This window comes from Salminus brasiliensis, chromosome 7 (assembly GCF_030463535.1).
Source record: "Salminus brasiliensis chromosome 7, fSalBra1.hap2, whole genome shotgun sequence".
Taxonomy (NCBI): domain Eukaryota; kingdom Metazoa; phylum Chordata; class Actinopteri; order Characiformes; family Bryconidae; genus Salminus; species Salminus brasiliensis.
Window position 1 is genome coordinate 33,548,247 of NC_132884.1, and position 26,577 is coordinate 33,574,823.

The 26,577-nt window shown below is 39.9% G+C and overlaps 1 protein-coding gene across 6 annotated transcripts in view; it reads left to right on the forward strand.

Annotated features, from left to right (window-relative positions):
• Positions 1 to 26,577, forward strand: part of rap1gapb (RAP1 GTPase activating protein b) — a 102,804-nt gene that overhangs the window by 37,706 nt on the left and 38,521 nt on the right. For all 6 annotated transcript variants that reach the window (XM_072684693.1, XM_072684690.1, XM_072684694.1 and 3 more), the window contains one exon: positions 14,954 to 14,989. The gene's annotated coding sequence lies outside the window, so the exon portion shown is untranslated. The remainder of the gene's footprint in view (positions 1 to 14,953; positions 14,990 to 26,577) is intronic.

Consider the following 26,577-nt stretch of genomic DNA (forward strand, 5'->3'; position numbering starts at 1 on the left):
GGAGGTAATATAATTACACACATACAACTACAATAATCTTTAAAGAAAGTATTTAGAAATTATGTAAAATGTATTAGAAATACAGTTGTTTTGTGAGAAATATACAGAACATCCCCATATTTATTACTACTTCAAATGTGTAAAATTAGAGTCAGGTGCAGCATATCAGATGCAGATGATTAGATCATTGTTAGCACTGCCTGAAAAATACTGAAATATGGCTTAATAATGACATTGTTCAGTTAAAACCTGATTTTTATTCATTTTTATTCAGTAAAATTGAAGTAAGAAACATTATAGCATCATAATATGTTAAAGTGAGCTAAGATAGTTAGTTAAAGTTAGTAAGTGGTAAAACGTCTATATTTTATGGAAATTTGCCCACTGATTCTAGTCGGTTGTAATTTGAAGCAGCAGTCTAAAGAAAAGCTGTTTAACTGTTGTAGCTCAAACAGCTTCCTCTGGTGCTGTTAATTATTCTAGCTGACTTCTTCAAGTGCTGTTAATTAATGCTGATAATGAACCTATTGGCTGGGTTGTTACTGTGACATAAGCTGTGTCTGAAACTGCAGGTGGCTGACTGGATGCCTCGCTGTAGCTGTCCGTGCTGTCTCACGAGTCAGCGGTTTAGAAGGCAGTGTAGTGATGGAGGTCTCTGTAACCAAATCATGAAGATGACAATACATACTGACTTTGCCAAGGTATTGACAGGTCACTGCTAGATATGAGTGATTCCTTTCTTCCTTTGTATCAAATACAAAGGAATTAGTGTTTCTATGATTTGTGTTGTATATAACTACATTCTGCGCAGACAGGGTGTAACAGTGTTAACATCCAACAGTTCTCAGCATTTGTTTGGTTGCAAAACAGTATGTTACCCTTGTTCTGGACAAGCTCATCCATTTTACTCTGTCATGAGCAGATCGGCATTTGCATGCATCTCACAACTCTTTGAAAGATTGATCATTTAAATTCAAATCTATTATTATTATTATTATTATTATCTCAAACACAAATAAAGTTGACATTTTGTAGATACAAGTTTTTTGCTTGACAGCAGTGATATAATTTTTAAAACATTTATATGTTGTATATTGTCACAGTCTGTGACTGTACAAAGTCAACAATAGAGCATAGCAAAAAAGAATGATCATTTGTGCTCTTACTTAATTGACTGCAATTATAGCAGTTATCAGCTCATGGCTCTCAACGATTACCACCAAACAAGTGTAAATGGTGCTAAAATCAGCTCATCTAGCTGAGAACTGAAAATATCACAGTGACTTTGATCAGGCATTAGGTGTGTCAGGGTCAACTTCTTGGAACACTGGGAATGCTGTTAAGCAGCTTTAACACTGTACACTGCGAGCTCAGCAAACAGAAGGTGAAAACAGAAGGAAGACCACAGTGGACAACTGAGTGCTTTTTTTGTGCTGAGTGTGGTTTTTGCACTGGTCAAAAGCCGATCCTGCACCAAGAGCCCTTTGAGCTTCAAGTACGGCTTGACTCGACCCACCATCCCTCAAAATCCACAGAAAACAAGCGTCCAGGCTTTTTTCTGTCCTGACACCAAAGTGGTGGATCGAGCTTCCCCTGGGTGTCCGAATGGCAGAGTCACTCACTGTCTGTCAGACTGAAGACCCACCTCTTCTGAGAGTACTTGGGCGAATAGCAGAGTACTATGGTCACCTTACTGACTTGTGTTTAGTAGTGTCTAAATTTAGAGATATCTTTGAATTTTTAGTCTATTTAAACTAGCTGAGGTTTTTCTTGAGTAAATAGCAAAGCACTTTTGTAAGTCGCTCTGGATAAGGGCGTCTGCTAAATGCCTTAAATGTAAATGTTTATCGATGAAGGACAGATCATCCAGGGTCTGGAGATAGAAGAAGCTACCACAAGATAATACCATACAAAAAGACGCCCCTGTAAATTTGCACCACCGCCCCACCACAGTGTAAACCACTAGTATGTGTCAGGTAGGGCTGTGTATTGGCAAAATCCTGACGATACTATAGGTATCACATTAAATTGACTGTTAAATGTATTGAGGAACTTTTAGAGGTTCTTCAATATGAAACTGTGGAGGAACCTCTTAAGGTGCATTAAGAATCCTTCAAGGATCCATTTTCTTCTGAAAATCTCCATACTTTTAAATTCAAGAACTTCCAAATCTTGAGATACTTTTAAGAGTGTGACACCAAACTTTACATGTAAACTATTAATTAAAAATCAATACGGTGTTTCTGAGAATCGATACAGCATTAAAAAACATAAAAAACATAATCCCAAAACTTGAAAATATCAATATGTATATGTATATGTTTTCATAGTGTCAAGAACAAGATGGTCAGGTTATGATCTGCTAAAAATAGTATGCTATGTACAGTAGGATTACAAAAAATACTTTTTTAATGTTGTTGGATGTGATTCAGCAGATTTTTTTACACCTGCTGTGCCTGCTACTCAGATATCTTTACAAGTGTCTCAGTAATGGCACTTATCACGCTCCCTACACTCTCTTACTTCACCACTGCCCACAGGAGGATTGAGTAATGAGGTGAAGCTTATGGAGACACTGCGTGTTTCCTGACCTGAGAGAGGAATAAACCCAGACTGCATTCTGAAAAATCAACTGTCAATTGGCTTGAATGTTCACTTCTCTACTGACCAGGGAGGGTTTCTACTAGATTTTGGAGTATTGCTGTGAGGATTTGATTGCATTTAGCGACCAGAGCATTAGTGAGGTCAGCATGTTGGATGATCACCAGTCCACCTCATCCCTAACTGCCCAACTCATCCCAAAAGTATTGGATGACTGCTACTCCACAGCTCAATTCTAGGGGGCTTTATACTGCTCTAGCTCACACTTGGAGTTAGCCATGGTGCCAATAGGTTCATGTTTATTTGCTCCACATAGTCCTATTCTATTGGCAGTACTTCTCTACATGGGCTAGACAAGCTGTCTGTGTGCATTTGCACATCTGTGTCAGCAATAGGTGCAAATTAAAGTTGCTAAATGCATTTATCAGTGATGAATGGGGCATCTACATATGTTTAGACACCGTGTGTGTGTGTGTGTGTGTGTGACTCTACAGTAATGGACTAATCACCTCCTTCCCCCATGTTCTTCTTGGCCATGTCTCTGAAACTACCCACAGTACATATTATGGCATGTACCCTCTTGCTTGAGGACATGTCTCTAGAGAAAGCGAGTGAAAGCACAAGATAGTGTGTGTGTGTGTGTGTATGTGTGTGTGTGTGTGTGTGTGTGTGTGTGTGTGAATGTGTGAGTATGTACTGGGCTAAATCTAAATAAAAACTCTTGAGACCAAAGCATAATGAGGATCACTGAAAAATCCTAAAAGCTGTAAGCCCTTACACAAATTCAGATGTTTGAAAATGAGAAGATCAGTAGATGTTTATCACACTATACAGACAAAAGTTTTGGGACACCTGCTCATTCATTGTTTCCTCTGAAATCAAGGGTATTAAACAAAAATTCTCCTGCTTTTGCAGGAGTAACCATCTCTACTGTCCAGGAGAGGCTTTTTCTAGATTTTGGAGCATTGCTGTGAGGATTTGATTGCATTCAGTGACAAGAGTGTTTGTGAGGTCAGGATGTTGCAAGCTCACCAAAAAGTATTGGATGGAGCAACATCATTCCATAGAACACAGTTCCACTGCTCCACAGCTCAATGTGTCAGCAATGGGTGCAACTTAAAGTAGCTGAATGTACTCAGAAGGTGTGTCCACATACATTCGGACATATAGTGTATGTCAATATATAATTGCGTATTACACATGAATATTATAGGTATTTTGATGACTGTGAACTCTTGTATGCATGACCATTTGAGGGGGTTGGTTTATCAATATTCAAAGTGTTGTTTATGGATAAGAAGGCTGTAAGCCCCTTGTAACATGCAATAGGCCCTTTGAATGCATAATGGCCTTGAGCTAAATTGTTATTATTATCATTATAGAGTCAGCGGCGCTTTCATGTTGTGTAGCACTGATGGAATGACCTCGGTGGTGCTGTGGCATTTAAATGGGATTACGGAACTGGGCGCAGTCTAGACACCGTCTGTTCTGGAGAAAGTGAGGTCGAATACCAAGGGCTGCCAGACTGCCCTCCATTAATTCATCTGTTATGAAACTGACTTTGTATGTCCTTGCCAGTGTTGGGGTTATATTTTAACTCAGTCTGTGTTGGTGAATAATAACTAAGCAGGTTAAAAACACCCTTTGCTGATGTTCTACAGCGCTGGGCGTGGTTTGATTTTTCTTAAAGAAATCGTTTTGTGTTTGTGAGTTATGGAGGGTTTTCTAAATATAAGGGGGTATAAAATGGTCTATGTTTATGTCTGTATGAGGTGCTTTAGCATAATGTGTATTTAGATATAAGTGTAAATATACACTATATGAACAAAAGCAATTTATTTACAAAAATATATAAAAATATTTGGACATATAACGTAGCTAGCAGACCATTGAGCATATGAAACGGACTGAACTGTTTTGGTAGGAAAACGTCTTTAAGAAGTGAATTAGTCCTGGTCAAATCTTACAATTTGTAAATGTGTTATTTGATCAACTTGTCCAAACATTTGCCCAAGACTTTAATATGTATGACCACTTCTTAAAGTCGTGTTTATGCACTCTCAAAACTAAAGGTGCTTTAATGGCTTTTTGAGAGATACTATGGAAGAACCACTTTGGTTCCATTAAGAGCCAAATCTGTAAAAGAATAAAATAACGAGCTTATAAAGGGTCTAAAGGAATTGATGTAAGACATTCTGGACATAAAGGACACTTTATGGAAAATGGTTCTCCCATGGCACTTCTCAAATAAACACTTCAAGTGCCATATTTTTGAAGATATAGGTGACTAAAGGCTTGCTGACACCTGCTTATCCAAAATCAACAGTATTATTAAAAGTAGCTACATTCATTTATGTTTTCTTATGGGATATATTTACGACAAATTCTATAAAAAGGGTTGCAGTTTTAATGTATTTATCCTGGGAGCCACTCCAATTATATCTCTTCTTCTCTAGTGGGATCATAGCAAGTACTTTCATAACCCATTATTTGAATGAGGGAGGTTTCACTGATTTCCACCCCCGGAGAATCAACCTCTGGGCCAGCAGTGTTTCGAAAGCTATAGCGCTTGTCTGGAGGGCAGTAAATTGTTCTTTTAACAGAGACTCAATATGTATGGGTTGGATAATTGAAGTTTTCTTTGTTTGCAAAACTCGAGTATAGCAGTATTATGTTTTGGTGTCCCTGCAATGAGGGTGATTCGAGGGCATTGATGGAAAGGGAAGAGTGAGCGTCTAGTCACCTTCAGGATGGGGACAACTGGGTGATCTGATTTATGAGGGCCTGAGTGAGCAGAACTCACCCCAGTCAAATGTAATTGAATCTGCGGTCAGCAGAGGACGAGGGACATGACATTCTTACCAGGGCAAAGTGAGGACACAGAAAATGGGCATAACCTAAAAAAACAAATAAATAAAAAAGCCCTGTGTCAGGCCCACCTCTGTCTCGCTTGTGTTTGGTTCTCTATTTTCCCTTTCCCGTTGCTGGTAGATTCATTGCAATTTAAATTGTAAGCCAGCTGCTTGCTTATCGTTAGTGAGATATGCACCTGTGTTGCGAGTGCTTCTAATTAGATTCAGTACTCTGTGTGCATCACCCCAGATGAACTCTGTGGTGCATGTTAATTTGAACGGCGGGAAAAAGATGTTTCCTCACCCAAACCCTCATCTCTGTCAGCTGATGAGAGCCGAGATAAAGTGCTATGCAGAGTGTCTATACAGTAAACACCCCGTCGCATGAGTTTACTAGAGGCTGTTTTGCATTGCTGTTTCTCTGTGCTTTCTAGCATATGTGTTAAAATGCTGTTGGAGAGCAGGGGACCAGATGAGTCCTGGGTCTAAGCCATTTTCATAGTATGTGGCAAACATGAATGCTGTGTCTGACAGCCCAGTTCTAATGCCTATCCTAATTATAAAAATACACCATCAATTTATTAGACATTGTTCTCAATATTCAGCTACATTAAGTAACACAGGTGTGCAAGGACATACAGCTTGCCTTCCCCCCAGGAGAAGTTCTTCTAATAAAATAGGACTCTCTGAAGCAGATAAACATGAACCTATTGGCACCACGCCTAATGCCAGGCATTGGCTAAAGGGGAATAAAGCCCCCCAGCATTGCGGTGCATAGCAGTGGAACTGTGTTCTCTGGAATGATGGTTGGGGCTCCATCCAGTACTTTTGGGATGTGTTGGAGAGTTGGAGATGAGGTGGGATGCTGATCATCCAACATCCTGACCTCACTAATACTCTTGTCTCTGAACGCAATTAAATCCTCACACCAGTGCCCACAGCAGGTGCATTTGAACTGGGAAATCAGCAAACTGTGCTTGACTCCAGCTCATGGTTCCCCACCCCTGCCCTAGGTCCTCTCCATAGACTTTCGTTTGAACAGTAGTGTGTATAGCTACATGCCAGCACTTCTGCATATCGTAAGACATCAGACCAAAAACATGTGTCAAGTGTGGTAGGTAAAGGTTTTTTCTGTATTAGGTTGAAAGTTCAGTAGCTGGTGTCTTCAGTTCAGCCATGTAACTCCTCTGCTGCGTTCTCTGCACTGGCTTGACTTAACCCGTCATCCTTTAAGATTCATGGAAGTGGTGGAACGTACTTCCCCTGGGTGTCCGAACAGAGTTCCTCACTGTATTCAAACGCAGACTGATAGCCCACCTCTTCCAATAGTACTTGGGCGAAGTGTATTGTCAAGTATTGTGGTCTCTATACTGGCTTTGTAGCATAAGCTTAGAGTGATCTTTAGAATCCTAGTCTATACAAATTAGCTAAGGATTATTTTCGCTCTGGATAAGAGTGTCTGCTAAATCCCTTACATGTAGAAGTAAGTGTAAATGCGTTGTTATGTAACAGTACTGAAGCAATTTAGAGTTATAGTTGATCAATTACATGTGACATAGAGTTACCTTTATACAGCATGTAGCAGTATTCCTTTTTTTCAAATTCAAGGTCATCACATTTTTACTATTTGATGACCTTGTCATTTAGAGGATCCAGTGCCAAAAAAAAAACATATCAGTATCAGCTTCAGAACCTTTCTGTTTACCACAGGGTGTGATAGGGGCAGCTTAGGGACGCCCTTTCCAAAACAAGGCTCGGTAAGACCTGTTTGGCCAAGACTACTATAAAACCACCTCAGAGACCTGTTAAACTTTCTGTGCTGATTTACACTAGCTGGAAATAAAACGGTGACACTGGCAGTCTTTTCAAACTTTTTTCTGTGTAACATTATTCTGCCTGCCACAGCCATCTGTGTAAGGTGGCACACGATTGAATTTCCATTAGTTAGAACTGATGCTTCATTTTCCCCACGGCTGAGAGCGCTCTGAGAGGAGCCATAAGCCTAGTGGAGGGGAAAGAGATTGAGTAGCTGCTTGTCTGCTTATCCCTGACTAGAAGGCAATGAGTTTCCTTCCAAGCAACCTGCTCATAGCCGTGGATACTGATATGAGTGGACACACCTCTCTCCTCTCTGCTCAGGAGAGGGGAGAGGCTTGAGGGTGGGAGCTTGAGGAGGAGGGAGGAAGGGCAGTAAAGGAGGGGCATGGAGACTGAGGCGCAGGACATTAGCAAACAGATTGAGTCAGTCAGCTGAGAGAGAGAGCGAGATAGAGAGAGAGTAACTAACTGTTGATGTGCTCAAAGCTGTGCTGGTTTAAAGAATTGAATGGTTTGCACATCATGGCCTACAGGAAGAGGAGCTTCACTTTCGGAGCTTATGGAGGGTAAGAGAAAAAAGCAGTCAACCTGTGAGATTGTGTGTGTGTGTAGAAATGCAAATACACGTGCTGTTGGTTAACTTTTTAATATAAATAATATATATTATAAATATAAATTAATATAAATACCACAACTGTTGTGTAGTGTTGTTTACTAAGAGCAATCTTGTCTTGTCTTGTCTTGCACCTGTTGCTTCAGCAGTGGCACATTGTCCTCTATTGTTCATGGTTAATGGAAGAAATGCTACAGATGTGGAAACTGAACATCACATAAAAAAATCACTGGAGTATTTTTATTAACCCTAGTCAACCTTAAGCTTATTAGTATTAGTTATTAATCTTCACACATATTACTTAGTAACTACTGTAAAACATTTGTTACTGTGAAACTTCTGCAACTGTGAAGCTAGCATACAGTTGCATGTCTACACAAGTGTAAGACTGCTCCCAAATATGGATATTAAGGAGTTAACACAATTGTCCATAAGGTGCATAAACTAACCTTTGTTTTTTAAACTTTCACAATCGTGCTGTTATTAAATTAGCATTAACATTTGTCACCAAGGTCAGTGCTAAACAAGACAATGGGCTTTCTTAAAACATACAGGCTATGCATCAAGGACATAGAACTAAGTGTCTGCTGTCTTCTACTAAATGCTTCAGTACTGAATGTTCTCTTTAAAAGGTCCCACAGTGTGTAAAAGAGCATGGGAAATTGTGTCTTAGCAAGTGTAGTACAGAACACCATGTGGTGGTATTGTTTGTAAGGGGGTAAGAGGCCTCCATGACTTACCATGAGGGTTATTATTCCTTTACAATTGTCATATATATTAGTTTTTGACAATGTTGGCAACAAGGCCCTAATTTTTCCATTTGAGTGAAAAGTATGGACTGCATTCTGGCCCATATTGCTGCTAGTTTCAAAAGCTGCATGACATTCTTTTCAAGATGCCCGTATGTATCAGTCTCTGGCAAGCAAGCATGAGATTCAGATCTAGTGTCAGATTTAAATGTGCTTATGTGTAAGTAGCATTGCAAACAGAACTGGTCATGCAACACTACCATGTTACATGTAAATATGGGTCCATGGCCACAGACTCAACTCCGTTACTGCAATCTTGTACTTTCAGAATCAGAAAACACTGTTTGACAATACATTATGATATGATAAAAAGGTGGACATGCATATATCCGAATTTGTCGGTTGTGGGTGCGTAGAGCAATTACATTGAAATACATAGAACATAACTTGACCATACTAAAACATTAGCACATACAGGACTAGATTCATTTAACACACTGTTCGATTTACCCTATAAAGACAAAACAAAACACCTGATTCAGACTGTGATGTCTGTAATGTGCAAGTGTAATGGCAAACTTGCAGCTTGCAGCAAAATTCAGCTACCCTTCAGAGGGCATTTTTTGACAGGGTGTTCAAAGCACATTGATACAGAATTTAATATCCTGTATAGTTTCTAAAATGTCATATACTGAAGAGATACAATTTAACTGCTCTGTCAAGAATCAAATGCATCAACAATGTGCAGCCATTTCATTTACATCAGGTGAAGTGTAAAAAGCATTGATTATCTTCATCTACAGTGATATCTGTCAAGGGGCTGCATATATTAGGCAGTAATTGAACAGTCAGGTCAGTTTTTAATGGCAGCATAGAACATCTCCAAAACGTTGGGCAGCTCTTGTGGGGTGTTCCTGGTATGCAGTAGTCAGTGCTTACCAAAAGTGTTCCAAGAAAGAACAACTGGTAAACCAGACTCACTGATGCTAATGGAGGCCCCACCTCACAACTTACAGGACTTACAGGACAGGACAAGATCTGCTGCGAACAATACCACAGGACACCTTCAGAGGTCTTGTGGAGTCCATGCCTCGAATGATCAGGCCTGCTGTGCCAACATAAGAGAGGCAAGAGGCACTACTGTTATGACTGATCAGTGTATATGAAGTGCTGGGACTACCTGCAAGTCTGGATGCTTTTTCTTTCACTTTTTGGCCATTATATTTGGCAATAAATTAATATTTCATACATCCGATACTGTGTTGATATGGTTTGTTAACCAATTATTTGAATTTATATTTTATACACTGTTGGTTTTCTTTGATATAGCATGTCTATTCTGGCACTTAACCAGGCACAATCACCATCACAGTAACCTTTTTATGGTGTTGTGTAGTTTAACGCTTAACACGAGTACTGCAAACAGATTGGTGGATAATGATATATAGTCAATTGACACTGTCACACAAATAAATTATTTCAGGTCAATTTGGAGCGTTTCTATTGGTTCCTTCATGATGAACTTTTGACTCAATGTGAAGAACAACTGCCAGATGTGTAGACATTACACATTTAACAGTGTAACAGAGCACTGAACTGAGGTGTCTTCCTATTCATTCATTATGCTGTCAGTAATTTGCTGAAGCTAAAAGCATGCTTTAGTCACGTCACATTAAACAGAATCTTGTCTGACTAAAACATTGGCATCAGAGACCAATTAGCTGCCCTCCCCCCACTTTGTGGAAATGATCGTTTTATAGCAGAGGAAATTGCCATTAACGGATAACGGTGGTTTTGTTGCTGTATTTTTGTTTGTGTGACACCATGCACTGCATCAGCCCTTAATTGAGAATTAGAGATGGCACTGCGCTAATGGCTGATCCCGCTGTTCCGTGACATTCATGCACATGCATTGGCCTCAACTAACCAGGCTCTTCCAGACTGCTTTGGTCTGCTTGTTCTCTTCTTTCCATCTTTATTTAAGCCTGTTCTCAGAGAGAGGTCAAGCTAAGTGCAGTGTGCATGTGGTTACTCGTGTGTGTGTGTGTGTGTTTGTGTGTGTGTGTGTGAGAGAGAGAGAGAGAGAGACAGAGAGAGAGAGGGAGAGTGTTCTCACACGGAGGGCACTGTATCGATTGCATTCAATCACTCCTGCCCTCACTCCTGTCTTCATGTGTTGTGCTCCTTCACACACCTTCTGCGTGTTTATAAATCAGGGCTAAAGAGCATGACCAATTGTGCTCCCTCGGGCTCTGGAACGCTGATGGCAAAGCAGCATGGCTCGGGATTAGAACTTGCTGTCCTTGGGCCACAACGGCAGTGCATCACGTCTTATGAATTATTTTAAACCTGTGAATTTGCACAGGGCTATATTTTAATATTTGTATATTTTTGCATATTTGAATCATTTAAGGCATTAACCTGCAACCAGATGTGATTAATATGATTGACAACAGTGGTTTGATCTTCTGAATTGTAGTATACACACTGGACGTATACACTGATCAGCAATAACATTAAAACCACCAGCCTAATATGGTCCTCCTTCTGTCACCAAAACAGCTCTAGGGATGCACTTTACAAGACATTGTTCCCTCTCTACATGCATCAGTGAGCCTTGTGCGCCCATGACCTATCTCTGGTTCACCTGTTGTGGAGTATATACTAGTAATACTCCACAATACCTGCCTGATGTTTTGGAAATGTTGACTCAGTCATCTAGCCATCACTGTTTGGCCCTAGTGGCCCCAGAGTGGCTCAGATCCTTATGCTTGCCCATTTTTCCAGCTTCCCACACATATATTTCAATAACTGACTGTTCACTTGCTGCCTAATATATCTACCTTACCCCCAGGCAGATGCTATTGTAACTAGATAATCCATGTTATTTACTTGGCCTCTCAGTGGTTTTAATGTTATGACTGATCAGTGTACAGGTAATGTTGTAAATTTAGTGTTTGTCATATGACACTCAAACCCACATGGAAGGGGAGATTATGTAAACTACTAAGCCAGCCTGTGTCAGATCAACCCAGAGATGGAGCCTAGTAGTGCCGGTCACCAGCCCTCCTCCACTTGTTGTTAGTTTGCGTCTAGAACCGGGCTGTTTACGTTTGCTGTTGGTACAACAGTGGCTCTCTTTCCCTCCCGTCAGCAAGATCCATGTGAACACATTGCTATTTTGATTGACACCCTGCCCCTCCTGTGGAGCACTGACATTTAGAATGCAGTCACCGAGACACAAACAGCAGGGTCAGCGGGGCGCAAAACTGGCCCTGACGAACGGTGGCCAGCGTAGTGGGCTCACTTTAAACGGAAAAATGTTTGGACGCAGAGAAGGAAAATTGTGCTTTGATCAGGTGAATTGTTCTCTTTCCAGCCTCCATGTCAGTTCACTCAGCAGGTGGTTTGTCCTGAGACTATAGAAAAAGGCTCAAAAGTTAAAGAAGGTCTATTGACAACAGAGAGACATCTAGTGGTAATTGGTGGGCCTACTGCTCTAGCCATAAACAGTGCACTAGTATGTTAATATTCAAACTTGCACTGCAAAAAATGATGCACAATTCAGACAAGCTGCATTCATTAGAAGGAATGTCTACAAACATTTGGACTTATAGTGTATCTTAGCAAGTGAAATCCTCCAAATCCAGTCTAAATGTCTGATATTTCTCATTTTTAACTTTGTTAAAATTTTAATAGGATTATTTAACTTATTTATTTATTCCACTGGCAGATACTTTAGCCTGTTTCAAGTGGTATTTCCTGACCAAAGCTGAGTTATCTATTATTTATAATTAAGCAAAATATTTTTTTGTAATTCATGTAATAAGACTCTTTTTGTAGATACAGTTACTTAAAACAGGAAAAATGAAATGTTAGAAATAATCCTAGTTTAATTTCAGCATCGTAAAAAAGAGTAAAATGTGTAATAGCAGATATTATAGACTACATTCAAAAGAATTACACTTGCTACACTTTTCTACAGTGCACCCTTAGTGAAGGACATTTGAAGCATTGTGTTTAAAAGGGGAAATCCTTTATATTTTTGTAAGCCTACCAATCACTTATCTTATCAGACTTTGGTCAGTTCATAAGACCCACTTACCTTAAAGGTCCATTATGTACAGGTGTACAGTCTCACACTGAAGCCCATGTTTCTGCACGGTTAGTCAGCCACCATTTACATTTGCCATTCTTGGTCAATTTGTGACCACAAGAACGTCCACCCATCCATCCATGTACTTTTCCGCTTTTTCCTGGTCAGGGTTGTGGTTGGTCCGGAGCCTACCGGGAATTATTGGGTGCAAGGCAGGGATACCCCCTGGACAGGGCCCCAGGCCATCATAGGGCACACCTAGGGGCAATTTAACAAGGCAAATTCATCTACCATGTGTGTTTTTGGGAGCGTGAGGATACCGGAGTACCTGGAAGAAACGCACACGTACACAGGGGGAACACACCAAACCCCTCACAGACAGAGACCAGAGCAAAGATCGAACTCACAACTGGATCTACAGCCCCAGGCCCCTGGATCTGTGCGACACACACACACTACCTGCAGCCCCGCTCCAAAGGAACTTTGCTTTCCCCCTGAAACGTCTTACTAAAACCATTACTACTAATTATAATTTAAATATTAATTCTTCCTCACATATTGATATTAACAAGTAAATCATAGATCTAATCTTCATCCCCCGATAAGATCTCTAACAATAATCTCTGGTTTCAGTGGTTAAATCTCAGGACTTCTGTGTAGTTTTAGACTCTATTCTATTATTTAGACTATTCTGTTTTCATTACTGTGTATCCATTAGTTAGTCACTATTTCACACGTTTGCTGTTATCTGATGTGCTATCCTTTGTCAACCTGAGGATAATGAGGAGTTTGAGTCCTAGTTCCTCTCAAGGTTTCGTCCTCTTGCTTTGAGAGAATTGCTCTTTTCTGTTACTGCTGGTTTGCTCACTTGGGGCTCAGACCCCTCTGTAAAGCTGCTTTGTGCTGTTGTTAAAAGCGCTATACAAATAAACTTTACCCCCAACTTGAACAGCAGGGACACTAATGTGTAATGTGTAATGTGTTATGCTAATAATAGGTCACCATTGTTGAGGATTTCATACCTCCAGCACCCAAAAAATATGCAGCCAAGTTTAGTTCTCTGGTTACAACGTGATCACTACTGAAAAGGATAGCCAACACATATTGTGTATGACAACAAGCTATTTTCTTTAACTATACACCAGCAGGGTGGACCTGTAGCAGAAGCGTTTCTAGTAAAGTGGCCCGTGAGTGAACAGTGTATGGAATTACATGCAGTAATACATATTCTGATGAAGTGGTCCAAGAGCTGCTCCTTGTCTCATCATGGTGACCTGACCTGAGTGAGCATTACAGTTACCTGACCTGAACCATCTTTGGTGGGATTTGAAGGAGGCCAGTGCCCATGAAGAATGGGCTAAGATTTCTAGTAAAGTGGTCTGTGAGAACAGTGTATGGAATTATATGCAGTAATACATATTCTGAAGAAGTGGTCCAAGAGTGGCTCCTTGTCTCATAAATATATGACGAGTTCTGTACCAAATGCTTGCTCAGTCAGTCCTCTAGGATTACTGACAATTGGTTCTCACACAACTTTCTCACATTTAAAGCTCTGTCTACAAGAAGGTCGTTTTCCTCTCCACTGGAGTTGCAGTGCTGCCTCTTTGTTCTAAAACCTTAGGGTGTGCTTTTAAACAGTATGGGGTAGATTAAATGAACAGAGTTGAAACACAAAGCCAGCTGCCTCGTAAAGATGGAAGTTGTTTCCTCGTGGCTGCTATAGCCTTGGTCTTTCTCATTAACATGCCAGAACCTTTGATGCCCTGCTCAATATTTCATGCATTTTCGCTCATCAGTGTACCCTGGCATAATGTACTACAGCACTGTGAATGCATATTACCAGGATGAAGTATTGAAATTCTCAGCCATTGCTTTTCATACGGTAATGAAGATAAAGCCAATATTTAAGTTTTTCAATTAAAAACACGGGCAGTGGCCTTTTCGCAGTAAGGATGTGCTTCATTGCTTTCTCATTAGCACGAGAGACCTCAGTAAACTCAGAGGCTCGCTCACTTGTTAACCTAAGTTTAACTATTGGGTGCTGAAGGCCATTAAGTTTATTGGGAGTAGGCTGATTGGTCTTTAGCGTTTAGCATGCTAATGGCTCATTGTGGAGATTGATTCTGAGAGAGGAGACGATTAGAACATTTTTTTGTTCAGGTAACAAAATGTACAGAAGGTTCCAGTATGTGGACGGTAAATCCTTTGTTTTTTGTCTTTGCAGAGTGGACAAAACTTTCTCCAAGGCAAGGAGTCACTGGTGAGTCTCATTTGTGTCTTTCTGTCATTTCATATAGATTAGTAAACTCAGACATACAGTATGCACAACATAAGGCAAGCAGAAGTACATCCTTGCACACTCTGAGATGAGGAAACACACCTGTGAGTTTTTTGGGTGAAATTTGTTTGGTGAGTTTCATACACAAATACATTTGACTGGTGAGTTTTAGTCTTTTCAGTTATCTGCAATAAACTGATCAAACATTTGGGATTCTGTTCTGTGGAGCGATGAAACAATACTGGAACTTATCAGGCCAGTAGATCAGCTGAATGTCTGGAGGAGGACGAAAGATGCCTATGCTGTAAAGAACACCCTAAAATCAGTGTAGCATAGCAGTGACTCTGTGATGCTCTGTGACTGCTTTGCTTTCTCTGGCATTAAAGAAACTGTATGTGTGGAAGGCAAGATGGAATCAATCAAGTATCAGGAAATTTTGAGGAAGAAACTTCAGGAAACTGAAGCTTGGGCATCATTGGACATTTCAAAAGGACAGTGATTCCAAGCATACCTTGAAGTGCAGCAAAGCTTGGTTTCAGAAGAAGTCCTAGAAGATCCTGGATTAGTACTAAAGTACTAAAGATGCTTATTGTGAAGGGGTTGAGTAATTCTGAAACTGTAGTCATCATTTAAAGTGGTATTTTGTTTTGGGTTTGGAGAAAGCGCTTGTTATAGTAGTTGTGTTGAGCTTTTTAGGTTGGTCTCATTTGCAATGAGTTGAAGAGTTTCGATTGCAACTGTATATGGACAAAAGTATTGGGACACTTACACATTACACCTACAGGACATTTTATGACATCCTATTCTAAATCCATAAGCATTAATCTGAAGTTGTAACAGTATATTTGGAACTCAGTTAATGAGTCAGTGGTCCTTGTATATCCCTGGATGAAATGTTTAAAGCTTATACTGTTCATTTTCTAATTAGATCTTATACATGCATGTAAGTTTCAGCGGGACACTTATTGTATTTGTAGATCTTGGCACCTTCTGGATCTTATACTATTTATGAGACTTTTAAGGTTTAAAAGTGACCTGGTTTTACCAAAGACACTACAAATGCTGACAACCTAACTTAACTTCCTGACAAGAGTTTCTACATCGCAGAGTCAAGTTTGATGCTTAAGTTGCTGGTGCTGGTTTGGATCATGCAGGCAAAGCATGCAATGCACGCATAATGGCTTGGAAAATGTAGTTATGGTTGGATTTAAGTTTCTGTGTGCTTCACCTTAGATGAGCAGCACAGCGCATAGTAACGTGAACAGATTCCTCAGAGAGACAGGCTATCTTTCTTTATTTTGCATCTTTTTTTATATATCTACTATGCACACACACACACACACACACATTTGTTCCACTTTATGCTAATACATGACACTGTTGTGTCATGCATTAGCATAAATTCCAAGTATAATGAAGTTTTGAAGTGTGTCCGATTTCTCCACTGGGCAGATTAATTTCTGAGTCAGAGTCTCAGAGTTTCATTTGCGTATATTTTTGGTATGCTTTGTATGTGCTTGGGTGAGTTTTCTATTGATGTTTTGTACTGACATATTGGCATTGACTTTAACCCTGTGAAAACGAGCATCTTGAACCAAGCAACAAAAGCTAAATAAACTCTTCTTAATACCCTTGATTTCAGAAGAAACAATGAGTGAGCAGGTGTACCAATACGTTTTACTTTATAGTGTATTTCTACTTATAATTGAAATGCATTAGCATGAATCAGTGCTCTCTATGTGCTACCATATGTTCTACCACTGTGTACAGTAAAAGATCTAAAAGGTTGTCTTTATTGTTAGATGAACTGTATTTTTTCCCACTGAGCATGTGAACAGTTAGCGTGGACATTTAGCATGGACAAAGGAAGGTGAGCGGCTCTCCCGCCAGTAAAACAGAGGGTTTCAGCGATAGCTTTATATAGTTTTAGATATTATGTTCTGTTTTTATGTTCTGCTGTAAAATAGTTCCACACCGCAACTCTTTTATGTACCTTTGGGAGCATTCCTCAGTGCTGCCAGCTGGGTAATAATGTTCATTAATGGCGCCTTAAGGCCACCAGAAGGAGCTCTGAAGACTGTGGTTAAAACCGGACTGAGAATAAAATAGCTGATTCTTCGATAGCTGATTCCCAGTCCTTCTCATAGTATATCAGATATGGAATCATAGTCTGAAAAGGTATTAAAAACAACTCAATTGAGTCAGTAAATTGTTTAAAATCAGATCATTCTGAATTATACAAAAATGATCTTGATTTATTGAGGCAACCACTGAATCATGATTGAGACTGAAGTGTGTTAAGATTTCACATTTCACACTCTTAATGTTCCTGGATGTGTCACAGTGAAAGAAGGGTCTAGTCATGATTGAACAGTCTTATCTTCCTGTTCTACGTCTTCAGTACACCTTTCAGACAGCAGGTAAAAATTTAAAGACTGAACATTTTTTCCTGTTGAAAAAAAGCCACACAGAACACAGAACCACTGACAGAATTAGCATTGTTGAAAGCTACAATGCCCTGATGATTAGCGCTGTTCGGATCATTCTTACTCATCAGCCCGCCATTCTGTCTAAGCCATAATTTACCTCCACTGTCCTCTAAATCATAGGCCCTCAGTTTGTCTTAGGCTGCATCAGTCAAAGGCTGATTGATTAGCTCTGTCTTGATTGAGCAGATGTAGGACGGGAGCTCTAGGGGAATCTGTTGACATTGCTCTTGTCTTGTCCACTACACTCTGCTTCAGCTGTCACTCCAGCTTCTGACGGCTGGTGACACTTTTGTCTCGGAGTTAATAGAAGAACAGGTCGAAAAATATCCTGAAGTATGAAACACCCTTTCATTTGACGTCAGCTGGTGCACATTAGGACATGGACCAGCAGTGTTTTCATGGTCCAGAGTTTTGGTCTGTATGCAGTGACCACCGTATTCACCATATTATTGTGTTTGTGGAGCAAATTGATTAATCACAAGAAAGCCTTAATAAAAGTGATATATCTTGCGATTCTGCCGATAACGATAATTAGATGATACTTTTCATCCTTTAAATGTGTTTGTAAAAGTCTTGCATTGCGCCAGCTTCTTTTACTTATTTATTACTTAAAACTGAAGCATTCAAGTACAATGAATACAAAAACAACAGTGCAAGAGTTACTGGCATTACAAACTTCTATCTTCTTTAACATTAAATTGTAATTGAATATGAATGTACTTTATTTATATTACATTATGTTTATATTTCATGTTATTTATTGTCGTTTTCAAAGGTTTTAACTTTTATCATTTTACTTGTATGTTTAAACATCTAAACAAATTCAGAATCTATTTCACTTAAACTGTAAATTATGTGACTGCTATGTTTCTGCACTGTATACAGGGGTCACACTTTCTGGTGGTCTCACCTTTCGCCACTCCTCCACACTTCTAGAAACAGTGCAGTTACAAAATCTGATAATGTCTGTCTCTGTCAGAAAATGTGACTGTGCACAAGTAGAAAACTCAGAAACTACCTACTGAGGTCACAGAATTAGACGGTCACAGATTACGGTCCAGCAGGTCCTTGGCTGGTTTGGGCTTGTAGTGAGCAGCAGCCTCCTGAAGTTTTTAATAATCTTCATATTCAGCATGAAGGTTAGTTCACAGATGGTGAAATAAGTTTGTTGTCGCGTTGTCTTTAATTGCAACTGATTTTCGACGTGGCTTGCAGAAGTTTTTCGAAGTTTTTTGAGAAACCTCTCTGTGTAATGTTATTCTTTGTGTGATGTTACTTATTTGTTAGTTTGTGCTGTGCGGGTCAACCTAAGGCAGATGGGTTCCTCAGACTGAGTTTTGGTTTCTCCCAAGGTTTCCTTTTAGTACGAGGGAGTTTTTCCTTGCCGTGGTGTTTGGTCATAAGAGGTGTGGACCTGGATCTCTGTAAATGCTTTGTGACAACATTTGTTGTGAAAGGCGCTATATAAATACATTTTAATAGAATTGAATCAAATCTGTGTTTTCAAAGCAAACCACCTTCAAGCTAGTGAGGATGAACCAGGTCTTGCAACTAAATCTAACGCCGCAGACTGGCAGGCCGTTGGTGCTTGTGTTTTGTCCCCTAGCGCAGTTTGTTCACTAATTTTTAACTCCAGTCATTATTAGGCAGAATACTTGCTTGTGTTGCGGTGAACTTGTAGGCTATGCTAGCGCACTGCATGCACTCCGTGCACATGTAGTCTGTCCTATCAATCTAACGGGAGCAGTGAATATGTGAACTCTGTTTTTGAGTGGTTTCCGAAAAGTGAGTGACATACTCGATAATGTCTAGGTGGTATGTTATACTCCTGAGTATAAAAAAGTATGAAGGCAGGATTTAAGGCAGGACATTTGAATTCACCCCAAGTCTTCAGATATATGAGCAACAGACAGTTTTGGACAGAGGCATCGGTAAGCGTTGTCCTGTATGTTCCATTCCCAAATATGTTTGTCCTCTCTCAAGGCGCTGCTGTGTGACTAGAATATGAATGTGCAGCGACTGTTGGTGGGTTGTGAGGCCGCTGAAAACAAGAGTGATTTTTCAAATAGTAAAACTGTGATATCAGTCTTGGAGAGATTGGAGGGAGAGTGAATGTTGTCTCAGTCAGGATAATTGCAGAGCTCTGCAGTATGGATGCAAATTCAACAACCTTGAAGACGAACCAACTTGGAAGGCTTAGAATTGCTAACTAAACAGCTGGCGGCTGCTGCGTGGATGCCACAATTCATGTCCCAGAGGATGGGAGCAACCGAGCAGGTGGAATGATTAGTCTAGGTGATCAATTTGCAGAAGTTCGGTGGATTCTGGATAAAACATCTGCTTTGGTGTTCTTTGAAAATAATCAGTAGGAAACTCAAATGGGTGGTGAGCCCAGCTGGCTTCGCAAGGATTGAATCTCATGGTTCTGCTTATATTCCAAATTCCAGTCATGTAGCAAATAAATCTCTGCCCAAGGGCTCCTTAGTATACTGCTCCATTACCAAGCAGAGAGGATTTGACTTGAATTATTTTGCTCTATTTCTGCAGAAATTCACATTAGTCGTGCTGTGAGTACACCATTGCTTTTCTATAGGGTAGAGACTGTGCTGAAGTCTGATGTTGTATGAAGACCTAGTAATGAAGAGACTTTGGAGGGTGTATCAAAACAGTGACACTGGGATTTGATACTATTTGATATGGGATTGTAAAGATAATTGTAATCTAAACACATTGTGACATTGGAGATAATGCACAAATATGTTTTTGGGGAAGGTCTGTCCAATGATTTCTGCAGTGCTAGTCATCTCCAGTTCTCACACAGTGTCTGAATTTATTTTACTCTTCTTTTGCAGTTGATCACAGTTTCCTGTCTGATTTGACAGACAAATGTGGAGACTACGAATTCAGTAGCACTTTATATTAGTGTTGCTGGTTTCCATTATATGATGTGTTTAGCCTGCACTAGCTCATTGCTGGGTTATTGGGGTGTTGATTCTGTATTGTATTGACTCTTGCTCTCATTGGCTCTCAGGAGAGGCAGTGCTATAGGGTTGTGGTTTTGTGGGGTGCATTCTTAAAAATTAAGGTGTTTTAGATGGAAGAACCATATTTATTTCTATTAAGAATTAATATCTTCCAATATCATTAAGAGAATACTTTTCTTACTTTTGTCTTTGAGAAAAGTCCAAACCAGGGGTGTTTCTAGACAACTTGTTGTACTGGGACACACACAGCAGTATTCCTCTGCTTTCCCTTAAAATAGTACTTGTTAATATGACTAGTTATTATTATTATTATTATTATTATTATTATTATTATGTTGTATTTTATTAAGTTAGTAATATTACTGCCACACACTTGCATGAAATATTTCCTTTGCAGAATAAAACTACATGAGAAATTGTGATTTTGTCTTTGTATCATCAGTTCATGTTAGCTATAAAGATTTTTAGCGTTAGACCAGTGTTGTGGTTTGTTACACCAGTAATAACAAAACATGTTAAACTCTGAAGTGCTTTTTCAAAATGATAAGAATTATAATATAAATCAAGAGGTGATGAAAGTAGACACAGATGTAAACACAGTCATGTGTTATAATGTTTTGCAGATATTTATCATTTTATCATTTTTAAAGGTGAGTAAAGTAAAGCTTTGGTTGAATCAGCTTCAGATACATGTAATACTGGTCAGCTGCAGTTAACGGTGCTAACTATCTAACACAGGTAGTGACTGATAAACTCATGAGAGCTCATTAAACAGAATTATTGGACAGGGAATACACAACTTTTTTTTAAAAAGCTACATTTCCAAGAGAGCATGATTATAGAAGATATTACTTTATTACTTGCATTTTACTTTCTTTTCCTGTATGGATCCTCCAGGAGCAGTAGCTTGGATAAAGCTGGACAAAATGTAAATATGCTCTCATGCTACACTGTAATGTGCTGGTCTATGTGCATGTCCCGTCTCCCAATGTGCGTATTAGGTCTCTCTGAGCTATCTAATAAGTCCTCATGTGGGAATGTACTTTCCCAGTGTGTGACACTGGTATGTAGTAATATATATGGCTGGTGTATGTTTCCAATTTGTGATATTGATATGACTGTAAATCTGACCAAATATGTCCGCCTGTGGTAATACGATGCAATATTTTATAAAAACTAGCATATCTGACAGAGATCAGGCAGCATCGTAGAAGTAATGTAGTGTATCCATGTGTATCAGGGATGCACATACACATTGTAATCCATGCAGGGATGCAAATCGAGTAGAAACAGAAATGTAGCTTCAAAATGGGTGGGTTTGTTCGAGAGGGGGCTGGAGCTTGTGTTTTGATATGACATAGAATGAAGCAGAAAATGTGAGACTATATATTACATTTTTGTGATATTACTCTAATCTTCATCCGGAGAGCAGGGCTGTGCCCTTCTGGCATCTGAATAGACAGTAGGATACAACTCTTTTAGTGGCAGGGAGCGTTTGGGGATGCTGGTGGACAGAAGATGCTGGGTGTTCTGTCTCTCAGGCCACATCCCTGTAGCTCCATATGCTGTCTTGTATAACTCTCATATGACCCTACTGCAGTAAGTACTGTACATTCTTGCTTCATCCTGCACAAATACGTCACACACATGCTCCTGGACCTTCTTTGGTTTCTGCTGTGTGACATGAGGCTTCGAAAGTTTTGCTTAACATTAGCATAGTCATGAGTGAGCTCAGAATGATCTGCTTTACGGTATGAACAGCACTAGAAATACTTATCAATAGTAACACAGCATAGGAGCATTTGGGTGACATTTGGACCGAACAGTAGGTTCATTCTCTCTCACAGCGCAAGGTAAGTTCAGAATAAATCTGGATCTGTTCCAGAATTAAAGGGTGTGCTAGAAGTGCAGCTTCAGTTCATTACTGGTAGTAAAATGGATGCTGTTATTGGACCCACATGGCCTAGTTAGCTGATTACTGTACGGTCAGTATTCATCGGTTACATGCTAATTCTAAAAAAGCATGGCATCTACAGTATGATTCGAGTTCGTTATGTAATCAGTGATATTCTCCCACTGAGATCATTTTACCTGGCACCTGGTGTGTGAGTGTGCATGTGTGTGTATTTAGTGTATGTGGGCATGTAGGTGTGTAGTGCAGCAGCAAGTATCTCATCAGACCACTGAGTAGAGCACAGTTAAGATACCATTATCTTTGAAAGCAGGTCTTTTAGGACAATGTAAGTTGAGGGAATTTAAATTTGACCATGAGGATTTCAAGTATTTTAAAGGATGGTTTGGTCCAGATGCCTACAATAACCTAAAGTCAGCCGGACACAAACTCAGCATATTTAGTAGTTGCTGGTTTCTCTTTTTGTCAGGGGATAAATGTCCTATTTTCTGAGAAATGAAGCAGTTTGTGGAACAAGAAAGCTGTGGAACAAGAAAACAGAAATGAGTTGTATTTCACTAGAAACAAAGACGCAGCCGGAAATGCTGTGAGGAACCCACAGGGTCTAATTATTTCTGGACACTAGGAAAATGAAATTTCGGTCTTTTCATTTGTTTCAATAGAATCATGTCTGTGTTTAATCTCTGCACATACTGAAGTACATACTGTCCAATCTGGATTTCTTTCTCTTTGATACTTGAGTTGATACAGCTCAGCAAACTCTCCCATTGGTTAGGACTTAAAAATATAAGGTAAAATATATGCTAATATCTTTTGCAAGCTTCAAATGTTCAAGCTTCAAAAGATTCAAGTGCGTTTCCATTAGATTAAAGCTACCATAAATTAGCATTGTCATAGAGGTGTTTACTCATTTCATCCCTGTTAAGGGTTAATAGTGTCATGTTCTGTGTTGCCTCATAGCTTCATGCTCTACCTCTTTATTCCCAAATGTTTATTTTGTGTGTACTGTGCAGATTAGACCTTAACGTTACCTGGCTTCAGTTTATGGATGAAGAAACAAGATACATGTAATAAACATTCCCTGTTCATGAAACTATGTCTGCACTGCACCAATGTAAATAAGAAAAACAGCTTGGCTAACCCAGACTTGAGGGTCACTAACTAATTCATTTTTCAGTCAAGTAGTCCACCAGAAAAAGAGTAAAAGTCCATAGCTTGTGTGTGTTATCTATGTAAAACACAAGGTGTAATTGCTGTTTAACAATATATATAGAATTATAGGTGTTGATTATTAGTCAAGGTCTCAGGCCTACATACAGTCTGTGTTAAAGGAACAGAATTTGAAGGCTTTTCATTTTTGTCTAAATACTTTAGGAATGGATTAGAATACAAAAACAGCAGTGTTACAATACTGGGTCTGTATACAGTAAACCAGAGGGGTTTTATGTAGTTTCTGTAGTTTTCATTATTCTTTTAGACCGGGAGTGACCAATTCCGGTCGTTGGGGGCTGGATTCCTGCACAGGGTCATGCTTTTCCTGCTCTAGCACACCTGATTCAACTTGCCAGTTAATTGGCAGGTTTAGTTGGTCTGTTAGAGCAGGGAAATCAGTGCTGGACTCTGGCCCTCCTTGCACACCCTGGTCTTAGACAGTATAAAGACCAGTAATAGTTAATTGTCAGTGTATTTTAGACTTTAGCCTAACTGGTTACCTGGAGTACACCAGTTGGTGTAACTAGAGTCTGTAGAGTTAGAGTGAAAATTTTCTTTGATGTCCAATCAGCCAGCAGGAGGAAGCGAAAGCAGTGAAACCACTAAGAAAGCTCGAACTTCTTTAAGATTACACCACATGTTCAGTTCCCTTGACCTACCGAAACTCGACACTCAATCTATGTGACTAAACCTTCATAGATGTGCAGAATTCAGAGTTATTGTTTTTCCTTTGGGGTTTGAAATAGCCTAATCCTAATGACGCCACGGCTGCCTGAGAGTTTCAAGATATCAAATTACTGAGGTGAACACAAAATGATGCTCTACTACCTTAAAACCGCAAAACTATGACCATTACATTCTCATAAAGGGACGAGCAAAACATCAATTTTAAGCACAGTCAAGTGAGTAAACAGAGCCCAATCTTATGAGAAATGAAGCATTCAGATTGGTTTTCCCTGTTTTCCTCAAGTGGAGTTACTGCCTCATTAACTCTTTCAATTGCTGTTGAAAGAATGGCCGAGGAGAGACAGATTCTGAGAGAAAAACTGGTGTATATGTGTGCGTTTTTATGTGTGTGTGGGTTTAAAGAGAGCATAGCATTAGTCAGAGAGACTGCCAGACTTGCACAGAACAGTTATTGAGTGAAAAAAACAAGCAGAGCAAAATGTGTTCTTCATTAGGAGAATCTTTTTTATCAACACTGTGGTAATGATTCACATTGTGGCCTGATTCAGTGCTCAGCGGGTCCCCTTTTACCAAGTGGCATGTGCACAGTTTGCGTGCCAGTAAGGTTAATGAGAACATTTCTTCTCTCTAACTACCATGACATCAAGTTCTTGGCTAATTACAGCAAATGTTAAAAAAAACAGCATAGATGTGTGAAAGGAGGCCTGGGTTTCTTGTTTGGACTAAATTGCAGAGCCATAGGTCATTCACTGATAGTTTTTTTCTTAAATGTGCATCACCTTCTTATCCTGAAACTGCTTCAGATCCAATTCCATTCTCTGTACACGTGAACGAAAGAGGGAACATTGTCTTACCCTGTCCTTCATCCTTCTTTGTGTCAGTTATTTCAGCCCTCAGGGTGGGGTTGTGTTTGTCCACCTGAGACCAGCTACAGACCTACCTGCCCCAGGTAATATTACGACTGTTCTGAAAAAAAAGAGACCTTGCAAACAGGTTTGACCTCCCTGTCACGTTCTGCTGAGTACAACAGCCAGCAAACAATCAGGCAGAAACTTCAGTCTGCTGTCGTCCTCACTGAGGCGTGGAGAGAGAGCCCCGGAGGAGCTGTTTAACACTCAGTGGATTCGGAGAAGTGTGTTGTGTGTGTTGGTTGTGTCTCTTTGGCCTGTGTGGAGCATCAGTTGGGAAACATGATGGGGACCAGAAAGACTAGAGGTACTAGGAGGTTAAGCCTACCAGGAACGGTGCTGCTGAAAGTTCATCATGTGTGGTAAGACCTGTGGGATTTTCAGAAAAAGATAGAATTCCTTTAGTTCACTTTGTGTCCAAATGTTTGTGGACACCCTTTCTAATAAATGCATTCTGCTGCTTTAGGTTGCACAAATTGCTGACACACATGTGCAAATGCACATACAAACACAGCTTGTCTATACCTTGTAGAAATGTATTGCCAATAGAATAGGACTCTCTGGAGCAGGAAAACACAAACCTATTGGCACCATGCTGCCTAATGCCAGGCATGGGCCAAAGGGGTATAAAGCCCCCCAGCATTGAGCTTCTGGAATGATGGTTGGTGCCCCATCCAATACTTTTGGGATGAGTTGGAGAGTTGGGGATGAGGTGGGGTGGTGATCATCCAACATCCTGACCTCACTAATGCTCTTGTTGCTGAATACAATCATATCCTCACAGCAATGCTCCAAAATCTAGCAGAAAGTTTTCCTTGGGCAGCAGAGCAGGATAAATGTTTTAAATTCCATTGGATGTATAATGAGCTATCGGACTGTGGAGGTGTGAAACTGGAGTGAGTTATCTGACAGGATGGAACTCCACTCACTCCAGTACCTTTGGAATAAGTTATAGTGGTGTTTGTGATCCAGAACTAATCATTCAGCTTTAGTACCTGATCTTACTAATGCTCTTGTGTTTAAAAGCAAACAAATCATCACAGCAATGTAAAGAAAATTAGGTGAAAGCTTTTCCAGAAGAGTAGGGACGGTTACTGCAGCACAGAGGGGGCAAACGCCTTTAATGCTTGACTTTGGAGGAATCATTTGATGAGCATATGTCCACAAACATATAGGCAGTATAAATAGGCAGTATTCAACATCAGCTTCTAACCAGTCAGATGTTTTTTGTCTTTGGTTGTTTGGATGGATTAGTGGTGGCGGCAGAGATAAATTTCATGGAATGCACAAGAAACACCCGGTATGTTCCAAGGCATGTGCAGGACTACTCAGCGAGTAAATGAACAGGAGATCGATTCAGGTTTTTTTTGCGCATTAT